Here is a 12445-nt window from a genome sequence, read left to right as displayed (position 1 = left end):
GGTGGGTGGTGTGGTTCCACCACCGGGAAGCAAACCTGGGCCGCTGAAGCTGTGAGCACTGAACTTTAACCACTAGGCCATCAGGGATGGCTCCATAATCATTCTTGAGTATCTCTAGAACCACTTTTTAGAGCACAAAATGAAGCAAGTAAATGGACCCTTGGGACAAATCCATTGCATTCATGCAGAAAAAGGATTTGACAAGTTAGTAAAAATTGTGTTTTCTCTTACCTGGGTGCTTCTGCTGCCCCAGTCCTTCCTGTGCTGCACACAGACCCAATGCTGGCCTCAATCTCACCAGTAGAAGGAGCCACAGACATTCATAGCATTAGGACTGTCACCCTTTGTCCACAACCAAGGGCAAAAAATAGGGAGATTCAGTTCCCTGGGCCCTAAACATTGTCAGTCACGTGAACAGGCTTAGTTTGGGGCAATGGTTTGTAGTGCAAGTACTCATGGCCAGATTCCAAGAAATCAAAGTGTGTAGTTATTTGTGATATGGGGGGACTTCTAAACCTCGAAGCAGACCGTCTCGCGTGGGTATAAGAAAGGTTCCAGTTGTGGTTCATCCTCAAGGCAAAATAAAATAAATCTAGGTTACATTGTAAAATCGTAATCAATGATACCAATGCAGCATGCTGTGTCTATTCCTTTGCAGTCATTTAAACTTTGTTCTTACTTGTGTATTTTTCCCTACATATTTTTTACAGAATAGATACGGCATGAAATGATGGCCACCCAGCATGGGACCTTGGGCCAGTCATTTTCCTTCTGTTTTCTCATCCGTAAACTGAGGCAGATGGACATATAATTTCTGCTTTAATCTGATGTAGAGCTCAAGTTGCTATCTTCTTGCTGAAGGAGAAGGAGGCTTTAGTCCAGGAGAAAGAGCAAAGGCCCTGGAGTCACAGAGACCTGGTCAACTCTGTGATTTGGGGCAAGTTACTTAATCCCTCTGGACCTCAGTTTCTTCATCTGTAAAGTGGAGACAATTCTGACTGCCTTATAGAAAAGTGTTCAGGATTAAATGAATTACGCATGTTAAATCCCCAGCAGAGTGCCTTACGTGCCAGAAATGTATATTACATAAAGCTAAACTCACTTTTGGAAGAGAAGGCAAGAGGGCACGTGTGTGCGTGCGTGTGCATCTTTACTGGAAAAGTTGAGGATGTGCAGCATGGGATCTGGGCTGGTGAGGCGGGGGCGGAGGGTGGAACTCAAGGACGTGGAAACGAAATTGCTGATTTCTGACTTGCTTTTGATAATTGGAGGAAATTAATTTCTCTAGATTACAAAAAAATGAGTGGAGGAGCATCTGTGTTTGACAGTAAACTTTTTATTGAAGTGTAGCATACACGTAGAAAAGTTAACAATTCATAATTTCCAGTTGGGAACATTTTCACAGAGTGTGCACACCCATGCGTCCAGCATCTAATCGGGAAGTAGAACATTATTAGCTCCCACACAAGCTCCTCTGTGACCCCCTCACCCACTCACTAACCACGGCCACACCCCCAGCCAAAGGGAACCACTTGTCTGATTTCCAGCCCAGATTCCTTGGCCTGTTTTTGAACTTATCTAAGTGGAATTGTGCAGCATGAGCCTTCCGTGTCCGGCTCATTTCTCTCAGTACTGTGTTTGTGAGGTTCTTCCCTGTTGCCGTGCATGGCTGTGGTGGGCTTGTTCTGGGTGCTGTCTCATATTTCAATGGGTGAATATGCTTCAGAGCAGGTACTCCTTCCACTCTTGCTGCTAGGAACATTCCAGCACACGTCTTTTGGTGAGTATTTCTGAGGGTATACCTAACGGTGTAGTAGCTGGGTCATGGGGTGTGTGTGTGTTCAGCTATTGTAGATACCGCCGAACGGTTTCCCAAAGTGTCTGTAACAATTTACACGCCCACCAGCAGCCTAGGAAAGTTCCAGCATCTCATTTCAAGATAACGACTAAGAAAGGACGCTTCATCTTGGCTTCTTGAGGTGGTGGGTTTTGGTGAAGAATTACAAATGACTTCTCTGCCAGTTCTCCACTTTGGCTCACGATGTGGTGTGACAGAGCACAAAACCTTCTCTGCAAACCCTCCCACGCCCTCTGGGCACTGTCCCCACTGGGTGTACTTGGGGGGTCCCTCTCCACATTCGTAAAATCCGAAGTTCTTTTTGGCGACTGGGTCGAGCTGATGTTCCAAACTGACTATTATGACAAACGCTCACGTTGTACATACACAGAGAGGAAATGACCCTGCACGAAAGAGATGTTTGAGAAAGATTTGTTGAGTAAACACATTTAAGCACAATTTCACAGCAAGTACAATCTACATTACCAATGGAGAGTGAATTTTTGGCCCAAAGTCTCCTCGTCTCCCCTCCCTCTGCCACAATTTCTCTGTTACCCCACAGTGCCGCGGGGCTCTGCCATGACTCTAGTCCTCACTGGGCTCAGGCACGACCCCAAACCTGCTCCTCGTTGCTATGTAGGAAATGCCGGAACCAACTAGCCACCCCTCCCCCATCAGATTCCAGCTCCTGGAGCACTGGTGACGCCAAAGCATGAAGCTGACACTGTCTGATTGTCTCCGAGCAGGAGAGTCTGAATGGCCCCATTTGAATCTCTCACTTTCATGTGGCAATGGGAAAAGCAGGCCGTTTGCACATGACGGATAGAGTGCAAGACTTGCTGGAAATGTTGTTTATATTGCCTGGGGCAGATCAAATGACTTGAAGGATTAACATATCAGAATAAAAAGACTCAGATGCATGAGGAAAAGCCAGAAAACCCCACTTTGCTCAACACTGAGTCATTTTTCGACAGATTCAACTTGGCAAAAAAATTATGTTGGGATATAGTCCTTGCTCTGTTATAGGAGACTTCGGAAGCAAAATGTAAAAAGGCAACTGTTGCGTGAAACCATTAGACCCCAGATCTGATTCTCTGCCTCTCTCCACTCTGTCAGGGATCTCCAAGGAAAGGAGGCTTTGCAGACAGAGCCTGAGCTCACAGGTGTGAATTTCCCCTGGCCCATTTCTTTTCTTCTTACGTCCTCAAGGAACGCAGAGCTGGTACAAAGTCCTGCTAATACTCAGCCGTGATGAGTTCATTATTGAACCACTTGCACATTCCTGCCGTTCACACATCTACAGACAACGACCTCGAGAACGAGAGGCTCACCCGGGTGGATCGCGCTTCCGGAAAGCGTCCTTCCTTTATGTGCCAGGATTGTCTGCCATCCCAGCAGTCAGTCCCAGGCCTAGTATTTATGTTCCCTTTCACATATCTGTGTCATATTTCAAGTAGCACTAAATTCCTACGGCTGCCTTTTGGGGTGGGGGTTATAGTATTTTTCCAGCACTGTTTATTTTAAATTTCCAGTTATTATTGTTATTTCTTCTTGGTGGTTAAAGTCCAGTTGGAAAGGTTTTCCACAAGACTGAGAATTCCTGAGAAACCCTGACAATATTCAGCATTCATGATTACCTAGACGGACATATTTTACGAAAATTGCATTGCTTTTGAATGCCTTCTTATGAATGAGCTCGAATGTTGGGATTCTGTGAGATTGAATTTCAGAACACATTTAACATATTTCCATCTGGCAACCTTGGGATGTCTCCTCAATCACAGCGATTGTGAAAGAATTGTTATTTGGTATGAAAACATTTGTTCAGGATGGACAAGCCTTCCTGAAAAATGTTGTACATCTTTATGGCTGACATTTTTGTTGTTTTGAATTCGGTGGGGTTTCTTTTTCACCACCAGTTTGAAATATTTCACTATAAACTCTTCCTATTCTATCTCAAACAAAACCAGCAATTTTCCCTCAGAATTATAAGTCACATCCATGAAAATACTTATATTAGTGGGAAGCCCAAGTTTCCCATACTTGTATAAATATAACGATGTTGGTACAGTTTCTCATTTCTCAGACTGGCGATCCAAGGAGGTGAAACTGAGTACAATCCTTAAAAGTTAGTTCTTTAATGGTGGACTTCATGTTTAAAGAAGATTAAGATTTTTTTCTTTCAAGTGCCCCCCAAACTTCTTGAATAATTTGTGAGAGTTACAGCACATAGGAATATACAAATAAAACAACACTAAGAATCCAATGTTTTGTGCATAGGGGAAAAGCATTGACATGAAGAAGAAAGTCAAACTCAAGGATGAGACAAGGATAAATGAAATAAAATCCCAGAGAAAGAGATGGGAACGTACAGAAAGCACCATAATCCCTTCAGGACAAATGTGGACATCTTTCCTCACAGGTCTCTTTAGAAATAAGAAAACCATGGGCCAGCCCAGCGGCATGGCGGTTTTTGTGTGCTCCCCTTTGGTGGCCCAGGGTTTGCAGGTTTGGACCCCAGGTGTGGACCTATAAACCCCTTTTGGGCCACGCTGTGGTGGCGTCCCACATACACGAAATAGAAGAAGATTGGCACGGATGTTAGCTCAGAGCCAATCTTCCTCAAGCAAAAAGAGGAAGATTGTGAATAGATGTTAGCTCAGGGCCAATCTTCCTCACAAAAAAGAAATAAGAAAACCAAAAGTCAAGAAAGACTGTAATTCTAGAATAATTCCAAGAAGGACAGATGTTTGTTCTGGCTTCTCTTCTGAAAGCTTTGTCCCCACGGGTCAGTTAGAGGTGTCCAGTGTTGATCACCAATCCAAGAGTCTAAAATCTATGAAACCCAAAATATCTCCTCTTACTTGACCAGCTATTCACCTGTCACTGGAAAGGACCCCAAAGTTGAAGAGCCTAATCTTCGGGAATATGACCTACATGGAGGCTACAATAATTCTTTCAAGCTATATGAGCAGTCAGTTTTGAGGGGCTTTTAAGTTTTGAAAGGTTTTGAAGATGCCAGAGTAATGCACTTTCTACCTTCTTCTCCTCTCCAAAGCACTCTAAAAGAAAAAGAACAGGAACCAGAAAAACACAAACTCCATCTTTGATAAAACTAGAAGACATATGCAACCACAAACTGCAATATATGAAGAGAAAGAATAGGTATAGAAAGTTTAAACGATATGGCAGAGTGGAGGAAGGTCAAACCTAAGGGTCCTCAGAGGGAGATACTGATAAAAGTTATCCTGAAAGAAAAGAGGTAGGAATTGGAAGCTCCAGGCACTCCAGATGGGAGAGGGAAGGGAGGCCAGGGGGGAATTGGTTAAAAGGATCAATAGGAAGAGATTTCTGCTTCTGGCAGTATGGCAGATTTGATACAATAAAGTTCCTTCCTGCCAAAATGTTTTTAGAGCCTGGATAAACTGCAACAAAAATCACGTTCATGCATTTTGTGGTTACTAAAAAGTAAGAGAAGTCTCCAGTTTCCTTCCCTACCCTCTCATCCAAGGGGGAAACATAAGAGCCAACTGAGAACTGAGTACAGAACCACGAAAGTCAGTAAACTCCAGGAAGTACATTCCTGAGTTGGTTGCCCTGCTGTCATGGGAACAAAAGTGTCAACACCTGAGTTGGGGTCAGGAGACTAATCACAGCTCCATGTGAAGATGAGAGAGATGAACATGAAACTCTCAGTTAATCCAGGGCTGTGAAAGTACCCACATGGTTCCAGTTCAGCACATGCAAATTCCCTCTGGAGGAAAGCATCCTAGAATTCACAAAGATTGAGTTCTACAAAATATGAGCACATGATCCAAAATTACCAAACATAAAAGGAAAGAGGCCACTTAGCTGAAACGACAAACTCAGATTTAGAGCTGAAGAACCTCAGATTTCAGAATTATCAGAAAGAGATGATAAAATAAGAAAGTATACAAAATTTAAAAGACTGAATTTTTAAAAAAGGAGTCAAGAACAAGAGATTACCAAACATTGCTAACTATGTTCAAAGAATGAACAAAAGAAATCTTAGAAGTGAAATACAGAATCACTGACATTTTAAACTAGATGAATGAGTTAACCAACAGATTAGATTCAACTAAGGAAAGAATTAGTGAACTGGAAGTTAGATCCAAAGAAATTATCCAGAATGCAGCATAAAGAGGCAAGGAATTGGAAAATATAAAAAAGTAATTAAGAAACATCGAGCATAGAATCAGAAGGATTTATTTACATATAATTGGAATTTGAGGGGGGAAAAGAATAGAGAAAATGGAGAGTGGCAATATTTGAAGAGCTAAAGGTTGAGAATTTTCCAGAACTGATGGAAAAGATGAACCTACAAATACAAAAGCATATTGTATACTAAGCAGGATTTTTTTTTAATGTAGTGGAATTGAAGAAGTCTAAGGAAAAAGAGAATAGTAAAAGCACCCATAGAGAGGAGCGAGGCCACCTATAAGAGAATAAGATTAGGATGGCTAGAAAAGAGTGAACGATGTGTTCAAAGTGCTGAGGGAAAACAACTGTCAAATTAGAATCATGTACCAAGAGAAATAACTTTTAAGAATGAGAGTAATAAAAGTTTTTTTCTGATTAAAAAAGAAACAGGATTTACTTTCAAAAGACATTGACCAAAGAAATTTCTAAAGGATGAACTTCAGGAATAAGAAACATAGCCTCAGAAGAAAGGTTGGAGAAACAAGAGAGAACTGTGAGCAGAGAAATTAGTAGCATGTAGGCAAGCCATCATTATCTCTATGTAGAGTCTGCATAAATAAGAATAATATTTATTTTGTGAGATGCACACAGTGACAGAACTAAATTATGTAACAAGAATATCTAAGTTGAGAGGTAGATGATTGATATGAAAGTACACTAAGGTTGTGGAGTTATTCACCTGTTGAAAAACTTAGATATTGCTAAGTTAAATATGCATGGTAAATTCCAAGGATAACCTTTTAAAAAGAGAGGCTGTGACTTCCAAACTAATAGAAAAAAGAAGTAAAAAACAAACAAAAATCAATTTAAAGAGAAAAAAATGAGCATAGAATAAACAGGAAAAATAGAAAGCACAAGTAAGACTGTATAAACAAACCCAAATATATCAATAATTCTAATATATGCACCAAAAATTAGCTTCAAAATATAAAAAAATTAAAAAGATAGAACTACAAGGAGATACTGACAAATCTGCAATTACATTAGGAGATTTCAAACTATCTCTGTCAATTACTGTAGGTCAAGAAGACAAAAAAAGTTAGTGAAGATATAGAAGAATTGAATGATACAATTCACAACAATCACATAACAGAATTAACAATTAGAATATCCATGTTTTTCTCAAGCACACAAGGAGCACTTATAAAAATTAGCCACATTCTAGGCTATAAAGCATATCTCAGCAAATTGTGAAGACTAACTATCAGACAGGCTTTATTTTCTGACCACAATGAAATTAAAATAAAAATCAATAATAAAAAATATAAATGAGAAATCACACTCCTAAATAATTCATAAATCAAAGAGGCAATCATAATGGAAAAATTTTTTAAATACAAGTGAATGATAATGAGCTTATTACATATAAAAACAAAAATTTGTAGGATACAAATAAAATACTATTTTGAGGGAAAGTTACAGTATTAAATATGCTTATCATAGAAAAGAAGAAAAGAAAATTAATAAATTAAGCATCTAATTTAAGAAGTTAGGAAAAGAACACACCCAAATAAAGTCAAAGGAAGGCTATAATACAAAATGAGAGCAGGCACATAGTAATTGGAAACAAACATACTACAATACGGCAGGTCACCAAAATCAAAACTTGCTTGTTGCAAAAAATAAAATAAAATAGACAAATCTTTGGTTATCTTAGTCAAGAAAAAAAGAAGGCAGGATTAAAACGTAATAGGAATGAAAAGGGGTCCTTAACACAGACGTAGCAGACACTGAAAAGAGTTAGTAAATATTATGAACAACTTGATGTCAATAAATTTTAAAACAGTCACAATGAACAGATTCTTAGAAAAATTAAGGCTAATAAAAATGAAGTCAAGAAGAAGTAGAAAGTCTGAAGAATGTTATAACCACTGAAGAAATAAAATCAGTAGTTCCAATAATCCCGCAAAGAAAACATTGGGCCCAAATGTTATTACAGGTGAGCTCTACCCAACTATCGAAGAACAAATCATTCCAACTAACATGAACTCTTCTGGAGAACTGAAAAGGGAAACACCCTAACCAGTTGTGTAAGATCAGGAGACCGTAATGCCCCAACCAGCTACGGACATAATGAAAAGGAAAAATTACAGGGGATTCTCACTCGTGAACCGAGATGCCAAAATCACAGCCAAAATGCTGAGGAACCAATCCTATCAATTTCTATCATGGAAGAAAAGATTGATAAATTTGACTACATTAAAATTGAGAATTACTCTTCAATAGAGACAAACTATAAAAGCCATGAAGAGGAAAGTGAAAAGATAAGCAATAAATTCATGCTATATGAAATAACAACTTACACCCACTGCTAATAATGAACTTGTTCCAAGTCTCTGTGTCTTGAGTTCTTAGCAGTTGATGATATGAGACTACTGCAGTCAGTCTAACATTTAGATACCAAGCGCCCAGAACAGGAAAATAATCTTTACAATTTTTTTCAGTGATGTTTAGCATCACATAATGCTCCATATGCTACTTGATCAACTTTCAATAAATGTAATTATTCATGTCTGGTAAACTACGAAAGACCACATAACAGTTGTTTTTCCTGCCCTGATGAAAGTATCTAAAGTAACATGAAACGAAGATAATAACATACTGAAATGCATTTACAGAAAGTAAATGCTATTGAAGATGCAAAGAAAACACGCTGAGGATGTGACGGAATGAGTGTCAGAACAAATTACCCAGTGTGGAGGTTACTCTGCAGTTGCTTTAAGGTATGTTTCCATCCTGTCTCAGCTTTTGGTAAACTTGCTGGATTTTGCTTCAAGAATGAAAAACTACTTTTAGGGGAGCCAGTAAAGAAAAGGTGAGAATAACTGATTTGATAAACCTAATGTTTTATGGGAAGCTCTGTAAGTCTGACCGTGAATGAGGAGCTGCTTGGACCAGAGTGTGGAGAAAGGAATGGATCCCACAAGAAGGTTTCAGAGAGACCACCGGACAGGAAGTCATTCCCTTCACTGTCGATGCCCAGACAAGCCCTCTTGCCAGGACTGAAGCCAGAAGTGTGATCGTATGTCACTGGTGTGGTTAACTTTATAAAAATAAGACATGGAAATTTGGTCAACTTTCATCATACTTTGCAGGGAGACAGACAATCGCTATGAAAATATTTTATACATGTTGGCTATTTCATGGAAGGGTTATCAATCTTAAAGATGAGGGTTTTTTTTCTTTTAAGTTCCAAATTTTCCAACATTTTCTGTGGACGACAAGCGTCTGTTAGTAGTATGCTATCTAACAATTAACTTTGAAAAATACACTCAATCCATTCCTTTCAGGTGAAAGTGGCATCTCAACAATTAATAACTGCTTTTTAAAAGAAATTCAGGTTCCAGAGGGAGAATTTGCAAAATGGATATTTGGAACTATTTCAATTTTTGTGTGATTTTTATTGTCAAGAAGATGCATGGGTCTCACCATAAAGAATCCTTCACATCTAAATGCTTAAGAAACTTAGGATCAGAATTTTAAAATCTGTTTCAACCCTGTTCAATGGATTTTGATATTTGCTAAGTATTTTTTTAAATACCTGAATAATTTGCAATAATGCCTTATTGACATTTGGAAATATGAAGATCCGCTAACCAAAATTCCATAGACACCTTTGTACGCCAGGGGTTGGCATTAAAAAAAGCGTATCCTGATCCATAAGGGAGCCCCTGGTGCACCTGCGCATTTGGGTTGTCATTGTGGAATGTAGTTTTCAGTTATGTCAACCACTTAAACAAGTATTAAAATAAGTGAACTTAGGTCCAGACCTTCAAACACTGTTTCACAAACTGTTAAACCCAGATTTGTAATAATATCAACATATTCACATCACACTGCTCTCACTAAAAATATTACTTAAAATCTTAATATTTTAGTAAAGGTAAAAATATTTGTGGTACCACTAAGAATAACGTTAAAATTATTTTTTAAACTGTGTTTTAAAATTTTCTATCTTATCTTTTAAAAATTTTCACTTTTGTGTCTATTTTAGAATGTGCATGCTACATCACCATAATGCTAGACATTCGTAGTTTAAAAGTAAATGTACACACTAGGCGTGCATGCTCAAATGATTTTATTTGTAGAGCTGCAAGATCAAAAAGTCTCCACTTAAGAGCATGAGATTTGGAGTCAAATAGCCCTGTCTTTGTCCTGATACTTTCTAGACAGATAATCATGGCGATGTTATTTAACAAACCTCCCCACCCTCCCCGCCCCCCCCCACTTTTGCCTCATTTGTGAAATAAAGACAATAACAGGGGTCAGAAACTAAATACCTATAGGAGATAGGTATGTTTTTAAAAAGTCACGTGCCTCCATAGTGTGTATTTTGTTTTTCCCGTTTTGGTAGAGACAGGGATATGAAAAATATGTGTCTATTACAAGAAACACGCACACAGCACACATATACAAAGATACACAGGAGCCCACCGGAAGTGGTGAGGCTTGTGGCAGACTGCAAGTGTCATCTGATAGCTACCCGGAATTTCCAGATTTTCCCTCTATTCAAATCACATCTGGAAATTTGGATTTCTATGTGAGATGTCCTGATTTTTAAATATTGGTGAAAATATGCTTTTCACAAGGTGTAGGCAAAGAAAACACACCGTCAGCCTCCAGTCTGTGACTTACCCAAAAGATCAAATGAGATAATGGATTTTAACCTTTAGAGTTTAGTCTCTAATAAATGCTGGGGGTAGGCAGTAGCCGTGATTTATCAGAGTAAGCTCCCAGAAGGATCATGAAGGGGAAAGAGGCTTGGGGAAATAAGCATTGCCCAGAGGGCAGATCTAGTTGGGGTGTTGGAAGAAAAGATGAGGCAAGGCAAAGAAAATGAGAGGAGAGAGGAGAAGAAAGGAATTTCACCATCTGTTTTGCTTAGAGCTGATTCTAACTACCTTTTGTTCTGTGCTTTGGAACTACTAATATGATTTATTCAAAGTGTCTGTCCTCAAGAGGAACTCCATATCTGTTGAGGGAGACAATTATTCAACGCGATGAACTCTAGAATCAAAGCATAGATGATGATAACAGGGAATAGATCTGTGCTGGGAAGGAAAGGAAATTGGGAATGTGCTTCATGAAAGAGCGGCTATGTCTGGGTTTGAGAGACGACTCAAGTCTACCACTCAGAAAAGGCAGGCCGGATATTTCAGGCAGAAAGTATGTGCAATTGTGGCAAGAAGTCTACAGTGGTTGGGGGTGGGGTGGGGAAGGGGAGGTGAGAGATGAGGCTGGGACAGGCAGGTTGTGGCCAGATCGTGAGGGGCCTTTGTAGGGCCTGCTACAGCATGTTTGCACCACTAGCTAGCGTGGGCGCGGCCAGATGACCAGATTTATAGCACTTTCAAAAAATCACTGGGTGCACTGTGGAGTTGGGAAGGAAGGGAGGGAGGGAGCCTGCAGACAGGAAGCCAGTTTGGCAACTGTTACAGTGGTCCAGATGAGCTCAGGATGGCCTGCCCGTGAGCAGAGGGAGTAGGACAGAGGTGGAAGTGGATATGAAAGACTCTGCCAAAGCTGCTTTCTCCTTACACGTGCTGGACATGGAGGGGGCCAAAATGACCACTGGGACCTCTTTCTAAGATCCTCCTCCGCCTCCTCCTCCTGTTGGTTCTCTCTCTATAGATATAGATTAGATATAAATATAGATAAAATATAGATTAGATATATAGATACAGATACATTTCTCTCTCTCTCTATATATATATACACACTTTTTTTTTTTTTTTTTTTTTTTTTACTGACGATAAATGTTCTAAAAAGGAGAGGGGAGGCAAATGAAAAAGCATCTTTTCATGAGACAATCCTAGAAAACCACTACTTATCAAAATGACCAGAAGTATACTTGGAACAGTCACAGCCCATGCAAGTCCCTTACTAACTGCCTCCTTTCCTCTTGCTTCTCTGGACCACCTTGTTCTGCTCTCGTCCATATGAAATGCCACACCGTCTTCAAAACTCAGCTTCTGGTTCATCTCTGAAGGAAGCCTTCCTTGACCGGACCCTCTCTGCTACATCCGTTTCCTATATAGTACAATTCATTCTTCTCCCTACTGAGTTCTCATAAGATTCTGTTTACACTTCTGCGTAACCCTGTGCAGCCTTCCAGGATTGTGTGTAATTAGCGGTGTGTCTGTTTTTCCAGCTAACTGCATGTGCCGGGTCTTACTCAGTTTGGGGTTTCCTGTGCCTTGCCCAGTGCTGGGTACCCTGGTAAGCCCTTGATAAATGTGTGTGGAATGGACGACCCTCGTACAAGGGGGAGAAGAAGGTAACAGGAGAAGTAACAATTTTTTTGACACTGTTACTTGGCAAGGTAAAGTTTGTGACAGTATCTAGTTGGGAAGAGACTCTGCATTTGTAAAATTTTGACACGACCTG

The 12445-nt window shown here is 39.8% G+C and overlaps 1 protein-coding gene across 2 annotated transcripts in view; it reads right to left on the bottom strand.

The window, feature by feature from the left end:
- Positions 1-1297: 1297 nt before the first annotated feature.
- MSRB3 (methionine sulfoxide reductase B3) overlaps positions 1298-12445 on the bottom strand; it is a 172709-nt gene continuing 161561 nt past the window's right edge. The window contains exon 5 of one of the 2 annotated variants that reach the window (XR_011496931.1): positions 1298-2241. The gene's annotated coding sequence lies outside the window, so the exon portion shown is untranslated. The remainder of the gene's footprint in view (positions 2242-12445) is intronic. The other variant, XR_011496928.1, reaches the window with a different exon arrangement.

The sequence above is a fragment of the Equus asinus genome, chromosome 22, assembly GCF_041296235.1.
Source record: "Equus asinus isolate D_3611 breed Donkey chromosome 22, EquAss-T2T_v2, whole genome shotgun sequence".
Classification (NCBI taxonomy): Eukaryota; Metazoa; Chordata; class Mammalia; order Perissodactyla; family Equidae; genus Equus; species Equus asinus.
Note: the sequence above shows the minus strand (reverse complement) of the source record. Positions and strands in the feature narration are given on the sequence as shown.